This window comes from Megascapheus bottae, chromosome 18 (genome assembly GCF_031878675.1).
Source record: "Megascapheus bottae isolate mThoBot1 chromosome 18, mThoBot2.hap1, whole genome shotgun sequence".
Classification (NCBI taxonomy): domain Eukaryota; kingdom Metazoa; phylum Chordata; class Mammalia; order Rodentia; family Geomyidae; genus Megascapheus; species Megascapheus bottae.
In genome coordinates, this window is record NC_143526.1 from 18,385,687 (window position 1) to 18,399,577 (window position 13,891).

General features: G+C 37.7%; 1 protein-coding gene and 1 non-coding gene across 2 annotated transcripts in view; one reads left to right on the forward strand and one right to left on the reverse strand.

Annotated features, from left to right (window-relative positions):
* Macrod2 (mono-ADP ribosylhydrolase 2) overlaps nucleotides 1-13,891 on the reverse strand; it is a 1,707,616-nt gene that overhangs the window by 961,838 nt on the left and 731,887 nt on the right. The window lies entirely within an intron of this gene.
* On the forward strand, nucleotides 12,460-12,569 carry LOC150050179 (U6 spliceosomal RNA). The gene has a single exon (XR_016538766.1). It is a non-coding gene; the product is annotated as a U6 spliceosomal RNA (small nuclear RNA).

Below are 13,891 nucleotides of genomic sequence, written 5' to 3' on the forward strand. Positions count from 1 at the left end.
CAAATAAATTGGCCAGGAACTACTAGCTCATGCTTATACTCTTCGCTGCTCAGGCAACAGATCTGAGGATTCTGAGTCAGAGCTAGCATGGGCAAGAACATCTGTGGAACTTTAATTTCCAATCAACTAGCAAAAAGCCAAAAGTATAAGTGTGGCTTAGTGATAAAAACACCAGCCTTAGGAAAAAAAAAAGAAAAGCTTGGCTCAAGGCCTTGAGTTCACACTCCAACACTGGTAATAGTAATAATGATAATAATAAAAAAGAACAATAACAATAGTGAGGATAATAATTTCTTTTTTTGCATAATTTTATTGTAATTAATAGAGGGGCTACATTATATTCACCAGATAGAAGGTACATTACTTCACAAACATTGATACTTTTTCTCATGTTTTGGTCCCCATTTCCTTACCCCCACTCCCACCCCTCATCTGTTTTCCCCCTTCCCTATCCTATTTCAAATAACCAGATAAACATACATACAATATATCACATAACAAAGTAAAATGCTGTAATAATATGAGATAACCAAGGCACAGCAAGAAAGATGAGAGATAACATAGTACATTAAGGACAATAATCACTCATTATATGGAGTTTGTTTCTACAAGTTAAAATCACTTGTAGAATATGAATTTTAAATTAAACAGCAAAGCTATTAATATTTTTTAAAGGCTATATTCTCACTTACAGACAGATACATACACACACACACACACACACACACACTCCTAAATTTCTCTCTATAATGAGTGCAGACTAAAATCCATGTCTTCTCTCTTTTCACTGGTACCTTTTTTTATCCTTAGCACATAAAGATGCCAGGTGTTATTAGTGTGAAATAAAACTCAGCGATTTTTAGCAAGACTAGCATTGTTCTATACCACCCTCTCAGAAAAGGAATCAAGTGGGCAGAAACAGGAGTAAAGATACATGTTATTAGCGGTTCACTCTTGCAAAAGCCCTGACTTCTCATCTTCAATCAATGTGTCCTGATGAAGAAAAGCCACTCAAATAATGTGACGTTTTATCACAGAAGTCCTCCTTTAAGGGATAGAAAGCCCCATAGATAAGATGATTTTCTATATTCTATGTGGCATTCTACTGCTAGAAATAATGAGAAACCAGAGGTGTATTCCTCCCTGAATTCTTTAGCAAAGGGAAGCTAATGAGAGGATTTTTTAAAGTGTCATAGCAGGAACTAGGTAATAGATTTACCTTTCTGATAAAAGTCTTTGTGGAAAAGGTGCAGAGAAGAGGGTAACATATTAATTCTTCCTATTGAGGAAAAAAATAACTTCTTTAGCATGTCTGTGTTGTAGGTCGAATGCCATCAACGCTGACCAGGCAAGGAAACTTCAGAGAAAACACTATCATTGCCATTTCAAATCAAAATATATCAGAGGCCTCCCTTTGGCAATTTTGTGAGTAGGATGCTGTGGGAACCATCTAGTGGGAAAAGAAAAATCCTTACCACTTTCTCTCCCAACAAAGCATTCAGGGGAGTGGTGAATTCTATGCAGCTCGTTTCAACATGTGATGAATAATGAAGGGTGAGAACTGGCTGACAAGGGAGGAAGATGCTTTCCCAGCCAAGGGTGGAGAGAAGACCCAGAGGGCTATGAACGGATTAGACAGACTGATGTGTAAACTTAGCCTGAATCAGGAATGATAAGAAATAGGATGACCCCTTGTCTCTGGTTCCTTTTGGAGTTTCCCTAGTACTCATTCTTTTGGGGAAGGAAATTTTGACAAGAGACACTCCTCTGGGTTGCAACAGGAAGATTTTTTCCATGAGTAATCAAATGAGGCAGTGTTTTCTGAGTTCTTCCCATTGAAGCTAAGTGCTGTCACCCTGTCTAGACTGGTTCAGGGCCTAAGGCTACTTGTTTCAGAAACACAGTTACTACCCAAGACCAGACAAGGGCCTAGAGACTCTGGTTTAATTGTGGATTCATGCTACCGTGTTAGTTTTCCAATCTGCCAACCCAACCAGGTTGTATATGAGTACTTATCAAGAGGATTCCTGCTTTTATGTGTTGCTCAAACCAGACTGCATATTACACAACTCCAGGGGACATGGTTCAAAATGTTTTTGTGAATGGGAATCTTGGAGGTGTTTATCTATTCACCTTTGCAACTCAGGGCACTTTATCTCCTTACATTCTTGGCTCTGTGTGTACTGTGATTTTTGTTTGTTGATGTGTTAGAATTTGGGGAGTAGGTGAAGAAGAAAAAAAAGGATGATGGAAAGGAAGTGAGAAGGAGGAGAGGTGAGGAGGAGCTGGCAGATATGGAGAAAAGATGACTGATGAACACTCTAATATACTTCCCACCTTTGGAAGCTGGCTCATGCTGCAAGCAACTATTTGAATAAGCCAAGATCATCATGAAGAAGCACTAATCCAACACCTACATAAATCCAGCCTCAGTTGGGTGAGTCTTGAAAGGTATTATTTGGCAATGGCTCTTACTTAGGTGTGGTCCCCTCATTAGCAGGGTCAACAATCTGGGAATTTGTTAGAAATGTAAATTCTGGAGTTCCACCCCGGTCTACCTAATCTGAAATCTAAAGGTGAGGTCCAGCAATGTAAGGTGAGTCTTAGTAAACTTTGTAGGTGATTGGGATGTATGCTCAAACACGTAAACAAATGTTGTTTAGAAAACACATTAAAAAAATACTGTAGGTGAAATACCCTATAGGACAAAATGATTTCTCAGGGGTAGATAGTGTATTCTTTAAGGGTATCTGAAAGATAGTGTACAGAAAATATTCAAGAGTAGAACTTGGCTAATTAACAGATTTTCTTTAAATTCTATGAGTGAGTAAGTACAAAAGAGGAGGTGGGGTTAAACCTGTTGGCCTGCATACAGGACCAAAAGGCTGGAGAGGAATGCCAGGACTGGAGGGCAAGGAAAGGGGGAGAAAAAACATGAGAAGGGGTATCAGAGAAAAAAATGTACCTACCACCTGACAAATGTGACTGTAACCCCTCTGTACACTATCCCTACAATAAAACAATAAAAAATGCAAACCTTGGTTTCTCATGTAGACTCAAATAGAATCTACTAGCCCAACAACTATGTCTTCTCACCCATCTCTGGAAGTAGAAAGGAAGAACCAATTGGAAAGGAAAAGGTAGGTGAGGAGGAGGAGGATGAGAGGCAAGTCTGTATCATTGTCTGGCAAGGAAACAGAAGCCATATTCTTAGAGGCCAAATCTGGAGCAACTGCATGGCGGACTCCAATCTCAAAAACCAACAGCCAGCAAATATATACTTAATATTGTGAGGAAACTCGGCCATGAAGGCTGGAGAGAAAAGAAAGAACAAAAACAAATACCAACAAACTAATTCAGCTCCAAGAGAAATCTGAAGTGAGATGCCATGGTAACCACAGAGCCAGGAGATTGGACACAGAACTCAAACATGGAGACATGTGGCATGGCATAATGGCATTTGAGCTGGTCCAGGCCTGAATAGGGTAAGGGAAGGGAGCAGGGTCACAGGAAATTCCCAATCCCAGGCACTGGACCAACATATTTAATAACTTAGCACCCAAGTCCCTGCCTCCAGGGATTTGGGCATTCCCAGCACCCAAGAAGCAGGGGCTTCACCTTCCTCCACCGAAAAGAAAAAAGACCAGCCTCTACCAGTCACTATGTGGTCAATCTCCCCACTTCAGTGTCTACTCCATCTTGTGGTTGAAAATGTAGAACTCTTTGGAAGCCCTCTCGTTGAATGCCAAGTACCTCCTACTCGTAAGCCATATTTCCCCTATTTCTTAGCCAACTCAACATATTTCTTAGGACATCAGGTGTAAAACGCACATTACAATACTAATCTCTCTATATCTTCTACAATTTCAGTCTTCTGGGAGTTCGGGTCTACAAAAAGTAATATGTGCACATTAGCAATATGTGAAAGTAAGTGATTAAATCCAACTTCAGCTTCCATAAAGAGAATCCAGTGAGGTCTACTTAGTCTCAGAACTACTTTTTGGAATTCAGTTTAAAGGCTGAATAAGTCTTGGAAATACAGGCTGAAGACAAGGATGATTGTTAGAATATAATCATAGAATTGAAAAACAAAGCAAGAACCTACTAAAACTAAGAATCACAATTAATGTTAGATGCATATTGAATCCATTCCAAAGCTTACACCAAAGTAATAGGTTAAAAAGGTGGAAATGAAAGGAGGTAAATCTTAATGGTTGGAGGAGTCTTAAAAAAAAGGAGAGAGAGAGAACAAGGTCTATTTCAATGTCAGCCATAGAGAATGATACCCAATCATACTGCCCTGCAATACAGTGGTGTTGGATTTTGTTCCATACTTGCTAATCCTGCCTCTTTTCCAGGAAGTCATGATCAGTAGATGTATCCCCTATTCATTAAGTCTAGGCTGAGTCTCAGAGTTCTCCCCAACAGTACCCGGCAGACATTACCAACTGATTACAATTGCTGTCACGAGCTATCACTACATAGAATGGGCCTTTGCAGGGTGGCTGGTACAGCAAACTCTTCTGCTTCTCTTCATTTGGCCATAAGAAACCTCTTCCATACCAGTTCCCAAAGGACGCCTGTGATTCTAAGCATTCACTATTTTCATTTTAAAATGAGCCAAGAAACAAATATATGAAATGTTTTCCATGTTTTTCAATATTATAATACAGGAATTTATCTCCAATTTCAACAAATGAAGGGAAAAATCAATTATTTCTCAAGCTAGAAAAAAAATAAAACAAAGCTGTTATGAAAATTAGTGGTATGTATCAGCCAAAAATTATTCTAAAATGTAGAAATATTCTAAGTGGTACAGGGTATTCTCTTACATCAAAAAAATTAAGTCAAACCATTTTCTATGATTGTGTTTTATTGCATAATGAAATGTGTAACGACATAACATCTCTGAATTCATGAGTGCTATTACTTATATGAAAGATGAGGCAAAACAGAGACAGAAGAGACAGAAACTAAATTAGCTTAAGGAAAACTAAGCATATATAGGCAGCAAAAATCCTGAACATGTCCTGAGTCTAGCTGATGAGTCATGAGGCTGACATTGATGAGTCTGTTATGGAGAGGTATGCACCGAATCTCACCTAATTTCATCTCTGCTTTACTATGGCATCAAGAAGTCATGTCCAGTGTCCACTAATGGCATGCTAATATTCCTAACTATCCCCCAAGTTAAATGTGAAGTTACCTTTGGCTTCGGACTGTTGCCTCACACAAAAATTTTGATTTGAAAGTAACTCACAAACTGGGCTACAACTCAAGAAGTTGAATAGCTTAGCCCTTTATTTGACCCATAATCTACAATTAATATGGTTAGGTCTCCATCACAAGGAACTAGTATCACCTCCAATTAACTTTCCTAGATGGGTTTTCAAGTACTAATTAGCACTAACAGTTCAAACTACTAACAGCAGCAGCAGCAACAACAACAACAAAACACAAACCCGCAGCAAAAGAGGTGAGCTGACATGGCAATAAGACTGCTTCCAAGAGTATTAATTTACTCTGACAACTAACAACAACAAAAACAATTCTAGGGGGGAAAAATCCATTCTATTTTTATCTTTGCCACTTGTAATATGGTCCCTCTTTAGGGGGTCTAATTTATTTGACATGTTTAGAAAAGTCATTTTTATTTCCCTATATCTGGATTGTATTCATTCTTTTTCTGTTTGAGCATCATACCCCAGTTCCTGTTTGTCAGAAGCATTTGTCATTGACTTGAGAGATTACATTGCAGGAGATGCCATAAGCAGCAGTTTGTCACCACCTGCCATGTTAAATAAGCCTCAGAGGTAAGCACTAAGTTACAGGGCAAGAAAGGAAGGCTCTCTTCCCTTTCTCCCTTAAGCCATGCACTAACTCATGTAAGCAAGTGTTAGCATAGATTTTTCAATTTTAGCATGAAGTACATCACTGAGAGGGAGTCTACATTTTACAAAAAAATAGTCTAATTCCTAAAAAGATGCTACAAAGCTATCTTGAAGCTAGATTGTGAATTAGCTCACAAAAGAAGTCAATAAAGTAATATCAAATACAACCCTAGCCTCCTAATTTGCAGTTTGGAGAGTCAGAAGTAACATTCATGCCTTCACAAATGAAAGAAGGATGCTTTCCTGAAGACTTCATTTTGGCTTAACTAGCTATTGTCACCACAACTGTGCAACTGCATATCTGTTAAGTCAAAGGACATTATTTTCTCTTGGAACTTAACCTTTTTTGCCAGTCCTGGGCCTGGAACTCAGGGCCTGATCACTGTCCTTGGGCTTTCTCAAGGCTAGCTCTCTACCACTTGAGCCACAGCACCTACTCTGCTTTATCTATGTATGTGGTACCTAGGAATTGAACCCAGGGCTTCATGCCTGCCAGGTAAGCACTCTACTATTAGGCCATGCTCCTGGCTGAGGGCTTAACCTTTTGAGAGACAAGAACCTTCACACTTTACCTAAAGGTCAAAGCTCTCCTAACAATTGCCAGTGAATCAAAAAAAAATTTGATACAGATGCCCAATGAATGGTCATTTCATCATCTTTAAAATTAAAATGGTCAGGCTTTCTGTTTCTGGTCAACTACTTATTAGGTGTTAAGAAAAAGCTGGTTTTCATGAAAAAAATGCCACTTTTACAAGGAGAAATTATAATATCAAGTAAAAAGAAATATTCAATATTTTCCTTTCTTGAAAAAAATATAGAAGTATTTTTGGTTCTGTCTCCATATCATTAACAAAATCAACCAAAGAGCTGTCTCCTTTTTCCTCAGTCTTAAAGAAATATGCTATAATATCATTTTCTCTTAGCACAAAGTCACTTCCTCTAAGAATAAAAGATGTTATAAATACAGAATCTTATACTTGACATTCTATGAAGATGCACAATTTAAAAAAGATCATTTTTAGGTTACTAATTCATAGTAAGGAATACAATAGCCAAGTATGGTGATATCTATCTGTAATCACTGAAATGTAGAGGCAAAGGCAGGAGAATTATATGACTGTGGCAAACTGAATTTCATAATTAGTCCCATGTTAAAATAACACTTATATATCATATGTGTGTGAGTATATCTACATATGCATATAGGAATAACATGAAAGAATGTATTCTTATCCATGTATTTTGGTGATAGAAGGTTCTAGCAAATACTTAGCTAATAAAAAATATACAGCCAGGTGCAGTGGCTCACACCTGTAATCTTAGCTACTCAGAAGGCTGGGATCTGAAGATCAATTAACCTCTAGAAAACAGGAAGTGGGGCTTGGCTCAAGGGCAGGACAGTAGCCTTGAGCTGAAGAGACTAGGGACAGTGGCCTAGGCTGAGATCAAGCCTCATGATCCACCAAAAATTACACGCACATGCACATACACACACACACACACACACACACACACACACACAAATACGGCCTGGGAGCAACGCCTAGTGGTAAAGTGCTTGCCTAGAATGCACAAAGTACCAGGTTTGATTTCTCAGTATCATATATACATATGTGTACCATATACACATAAAAAAGGCAGAAGTGGTGCTATGAGTCATGTGGTAGAGCACCAGTCTTGAGAAAACCCAAGGACAGTGCCTAGGCCATATGTGTGTATACACACACACACACACACACACACACACACACACACACACACAATTAAGCAAAGACATCTTTTAAGCAATACTAGTATGTGGATTGCTTTTAAAAGAAGACAGTATTGAGATTAGTCACTTATATATTACTAAGTTGTTTCCTTATGAGGTCAACATAGAAAGTTCAGAAAATATAGCTACAGTCTGAAAAAAATCTCCAACTTCAAATAAACTGGAAATATCATATTCAAAACCATTTCAGAGCAAAGATCTTAGTACTTCAAACATACCAGGACATGATTTTAATAACAGATTTAAGCAACATATCCTTTGAACTCCTGGATGACAACATTATACAAAAATTCTTTATACTTGACCATGAACTCCAATTCATGTAATCAAACAAAATCAGAACCAAGTGAGACATGCTCAGCAAGTGGTGGCAACCAGGAAGCAAAATTACCATTTTCCTTTGTCTCTTTTCTACAAAATCATGCAAATTCCATGTACAATTAGTTAGAATTGGGGTCTGTAATCTGATAGCATGATGACAAAGTAGAATTAATTGGAAATGAAGAAAAATAGTAATTTATGGGAATCATACTCCCTTGTTAAGTTCCTATCACAAGGTAGGGCTGTGTCATGTGGAAAATTCTGAGATAAAAATGCATTTCCATGTGAACATTTTTTCTCCATTTCAGCTGTCTTAAGCTATGAGGTCTTCTAAAAGGATGGAGAAGCCACTCTAAAAGGGAAAAAAAAGGCATAAGAGATAGGATGGGGAAAATAAAGAGAGATATTGGGTAATTGAGCAAAGATTGGGGAGTTGGTGGAAAAAATTGTACCAAATGGCTTCCTTCCTTTCAGGAAAGCCAAAGGAAGGAAGCCATCTTTTACAGCACAGATGATTGACATGATTGTATAAACAGTATTTTAAAAATATGGGAATTGTCTGAAACAGCTATAATGGGAAAATACATTGCTTGGGATAATCATATTTATTTTCTTGGTCCAAGCTCTTGTCAGTGATATTCTCAGAGAATCAGTGACTCCAAAGTTTTATCAGGAAATGGAAAATACATAGAACATATTTTGCCACCCCTCTCTTGCCTTGAGCCTGTGGCAGACATCATGAATTAAGCCAAGCATCTTTTTATTCTGAGCTGGTATATAGCTTCTGAGCCCTCAACACAATGCTCTTGTTAGACATCATTGGCTGACCAAGAGAGACACTAGAAATGAGTCGGTATGCTCAGACATAAGCCTCACTATGCACCTGGTTTACTCAAACCATCCTCATACTCATTTGCATGTGTGGTCAGCGTTCAACTTTTTACCCTAGTCCTGCCGGAACTGGAAATTTTGCTTCTGAATGTCAATATCCTTCTAAGAAGGGTTTTTCATAAATTCTAGACTTCTTAGCTAGCAAGCTTGTGCCAGTTTGCTCCATTCGTATTACTATAGTGTCAAGGCTCTAGTCCTTTATGTCTCTAATCCATATTCCCAAGACTAATTACCCAACTGACTATCAGAGGCAACATACACCATTCTGATAAACTGTTGCAGTTTCTCTAGATATTCAGCTTTATGCTGGAAAGACTTACTTGAAATATCTCAAGTGAAATTTATACTTCCTTACTAACTTGGTCTAAAAAGCCAAACCAAATAAGCCAGTTATGCTTAAGCCTTTTGGTGAATCCCACATTAGAAAACTGTCCCCCAAAACTGTCCTTTCAGTCTCCCATAAAATGACTGCTTTTTATGAATGACATAGATCATCTCATAGGCTGTGTAAATATCTCAAAATTTATCCTTAAACTGAAGGCATTTTCATTGGAAACCCTCAAGTTCAAAGGTAATCATTTGGGTGAGAGGAGGGGGGTAAGCTTAGAACTGAGGCCTTATTATCCCAGAGATAGTTCCTATACACTGAGAAGTTGTTTCATTATGAGTAAATGAATTTAATAACCCATACTTGTCAAAATAATATCTACTTTCATCTTGCCTTTATTCTTCAGTATTTCTGGATTTTGTGGTTTGCTGAGGCGACCACATCCCTTTAAGTAAAAGGGTCATTTTTAATTTGATCAAAGAATCCAGAATCCTGTGTCTTAAGTTCTGCCAAGTCTCAAAGGTCCTCATCCAGTCACTGTCTTTTGCTTAGTCAATGATTATATGCCCTGTCCTACAGTGTAAGAGCTTAGTAGAAGAATCGTTTATCTTGGACCAGTGGAGTATAATGCAATCCCTAATGAACAACCACTATGTGAAGCAATATGAGTCTGAAACTTCACGGTTAGCCACACTAGTAGCCTAGAATGACAGAACCCACTCAGGAAGACTCCAATCCTAGGAGACTTCTACTCTGAGGAGGTGCTCATTTGAAGCAAAATACTGTCACTGTATAGGGACTCAAATATATGCAGAGAAAAAAATAATGAATAAATGAGCGGGCCATTTACGTTTGTGACCACAAGACAATAGTTTTCCATGGGAGAGCATAGCAATCCACTTATGCAAACATCAACTGCTTTGCCTTACTGCTAGCTTGCAAATTCAACAAGCAGTGATGAACCTAAAAAAAATCACATTATAAACTATTTATGCAAATCCATCAAACCCACTGAAATTGCTACTTTTGACCTAGAAGTCACATTTAAAGATTGCTAAGAAACTCGTTAATAAAACTTTAATGGGAGAATTTCTTCAAGAAGATCATGGTCTGAAATAACTAGAATAACATCATTACATAATCACTTCTTTCACTAAATGATCATGTACTGTTTCCACCTATGCTTAACTTATGAGTTAAAGAGTTTAAAATGTAGCCATATAAAGACTAGTTCTGAAAGTTCAATTCCTTTTTTTTTAAAAAAGAGCTGAGTTTTTGCTCCATAAATTAAATTTTTTTTCTTGAAATAGATACTAAAATCTTGGTTAAATGTATGTCCAGGGGCAGAGAAAAGTTCAACCCCTAAATCTCAATTTAATGGTTATTTTCATTGCTGAGAATCCATTTGAATGAAAAATTTCTACCAATAAGTGATTGTTGACCCTTTCGGTTCAGGGCTTCCCTGAGTATAAAACGCTTCTTCACTGGGGTAAATAAACCTACTAATCATATAAAAGGTCAATATTAATTAAACATATAACTTGTTTGTTTTTCAGGGTCCCAAAAGGGAAATGTGGTCCACTGCACGAGTAATTTGTATCAAATGATCCTAGGTTCAATTCCTGCTTCTGGTCTATCAGAGACAGTGGTGCACTATTCATATCACCATGAGTGACACATAACAGCCTCCCAACAAAGTTCCCAATTTCTTTCTGCCTTCTCCCTTCTGCCTCTAGTTCCTCCTTTCTTTCTTTTCCTTATATTTTAAAATATTTTATTATCAAAGGCAAACAAAACCAACTTAGTGGCTGAGTTGGCACTGAGTTAGGGCTGAACAGGGCACTTAACTGGCACAAAGGTATAGTCAGTTCTGATTAGGATGATAATACTCAAATCCATATAATTTAAGATTCATAGGACTGGGCACATAAGAGGTCATTTTTTTTTATCATGATTCTCATCTCTGAATGATAATAAGCTTCAAACAACAAGAAAAGGCCCAGCAGGAAACATGGGCTAGTGGTAAAAGTGCTTGCTTAGCACACATCAAGCCCTGGGTTCGATTTCTTGTTACCATATACACAGAAAAAGCCAGAAATAGTGTCATGGCCCAAGTGGTAGAGCACTAGCCTTGAAACCAACCAAAGACAATAAATACTCAGGCCCTCAGTTCAAGCCCCAGGACAGGAAGAAGAAGAGGAGGAAGGAGGAAGAGGAGGAGGAAGAGGAGGGGGAGAGGGGAAGGGGAAAGGGAAGAAGGAGAAGGAGGAAATAAATGGCAACTTAGTGAGCCCTATGTTTTCTGAGGGATATATGATTTCTGACTGAATACTTCCACCAGAAGCTGAATAGCAAGTCAGGAACCCACAGAAGAGAACACAGTATTTGGTGTCTTTAACTCTTACTATTTACAAAGTAAGCCTTCCAGGAAAGTTCAGTCATCCTTTTCAAAACTATGCTAATCACATGTTTATTAAACTAGAGAACAATCATACAGAATTTATTCATACAGAAGGAAGTAGTCATTCTTGTGAAGAGCAGAATGTACAGTAGAAATAAAATCCATTTTGATAAAGGATATACACCTTTATGATTCAGAAAAAATGGAGTATCAGCAATTATTATGAGATCATTACATAAATTTAAACTGTAAAGGCACTAAATCTTATTTTAAAACTTGTTGATGCTATCTACAAAAAGAAAACCATGATCTAAAAAACTTTATTACCCAACTTGCACAGAAGGGTGTATTACTCATTTTTAAAATGTAGACATGTAATATATTTCAAGTCTCTCTCAATGATTCATCATTGTGGTATCGGGGTCTCATCAGCTGTCTGCTACCTTCCTCTCTACCTTCATAAATATCTAGTCAACATCCAACAATTGGTTGATATAGACAAAATCTTTTAATTCAAGTCTTCTTAAGACACACACTTGAGTACTTTTCACTGTCAGTTCAGAATGTCAGTGATTAGCATGCAAAAGGCTTTTTTAATTTCTTTATTTCTTTTCAGACAAAGGCGGTTAGAAACAGCTGTCATTCAGGTGATGGATGCAAGCTGCCAACCTTTGAAGAAGCTGGTAAAGTAGCTGAAGTTGGAATTAATTCACACGTAGAAAGGACCTGTGCTGAACTATATCTTGGATCAGAAATGGCAGCTCTGCTTTGAAAATTATTCCATATATTAAAATAGTTGGGATATAAGGTACTGTATAAAATATCAGTAGAAATTTGAACATTAAGAGACAAAATAGCACTCGCTTCAGCAGCACATATACTAAAATTGGAATGATACAGAGAAGACTATTAGCATGGCCCCTGTATAAGGATGACATGCAAATTCATGAAGCGTTCCATGTTTTTTCATTTGTTATCATCAGGAGAAACCTTGGGATCTCCTAGCAGAGATTTACAATGTAACAAAACTTAGACACATAAGGCCACTAAATGAAAGGACCTCTAGGATATAGAAACAAAAGCCATATAATGAGTGATTGTTGTCTTTAATGTACTGCTATCTCTCATCTCTTTTGCTGTGAAAATTGCCACGCACAGTGGCTCGTACCCATAATCTTAGCTACCCAGGAAGCAGAGATCTTAGGATTGTGGTTCAAAGCTAGCGTAGGCACTAAAGATTGTGAGACTCATCTCCAATTATCTCCCAGAAAACAAGAAATGGCACTGTGGCTAAAGGGGTAGGGCCCGACAGCTCAGAGTGCCCAGGCTCAGAGTTCAAGTCCCATGACCGACAAAGAAAAAGAAAAAGAAAGAAAGAAAGAAAGAAAGAAAGAAAGAAAGAAAAAAAACAAAGAGAAAAATGACAAAGAAAAAGAAAAGAAAGGGGAAATCAAAGAAAGGAACATGCTGCCTAACCACATATTTGGTTTGGCTTCATTGAGATTATCCACAATAGAGTATACTTAAATTCTTAAAAGATGAAGAAAAAGGAGGAAATGTGTTGAGAAAGAAGAAAAGGTAAAGAAGGAAGGAAGGAAAGAAGGAAGTTAGGAAGGAAGGAGGGAAAGAGGGAGGGAGGGAGGGGAGAGAGAGAGGGAGTAAAACTATTTTGTTGTAGAACTTCATGTTTTTACCAAGTTGACATTTAAAACAATCTTTAAGTTATGGCATTTAATGGATATGCTGAAAATATTTTATAAGCACAAATATGATTGATATCAGACATTTAATGATAGGTGACCATCTGGTAGGTTTTAAGAAAGTGCAACACATTGTTAAAGAGTACCCACAGAAACCCCAGATGTAGCTGCTTCTTGAATAGCTTTTTTGTGTGTTTGCTGGAGATGTAGCTCATAAATGGAGCTAGCTTAGCGCTAGCTAAGTCTTGGGTTTGATTCCCAGCCTGAGATCAAGTCTGAAGTTGAGGCAGGGTAAGGGATTCATTATTACTGACTGAAGTCCAGATTTCCGAACACTGTAGCTAAATGATTTTCCAGACTCAAACTGAACCATAATCTAAACAGGGAAGAAGTTGTCATTTTGATTAAGACCTTGTTTTTGATCATGTGACAGATAATGATTTGATTCCTCAGTGTTCAGGAGAATATTTCAGTAATTATGACACAAAACATTTTACATAAGGTAGAAAGAAATAGAGTTTTAGAGATCCAAAAGAAACAGCTCTGCCCTGCAATGACAGCCAGTAGTGTTGCCTTTCCCTTCCATCT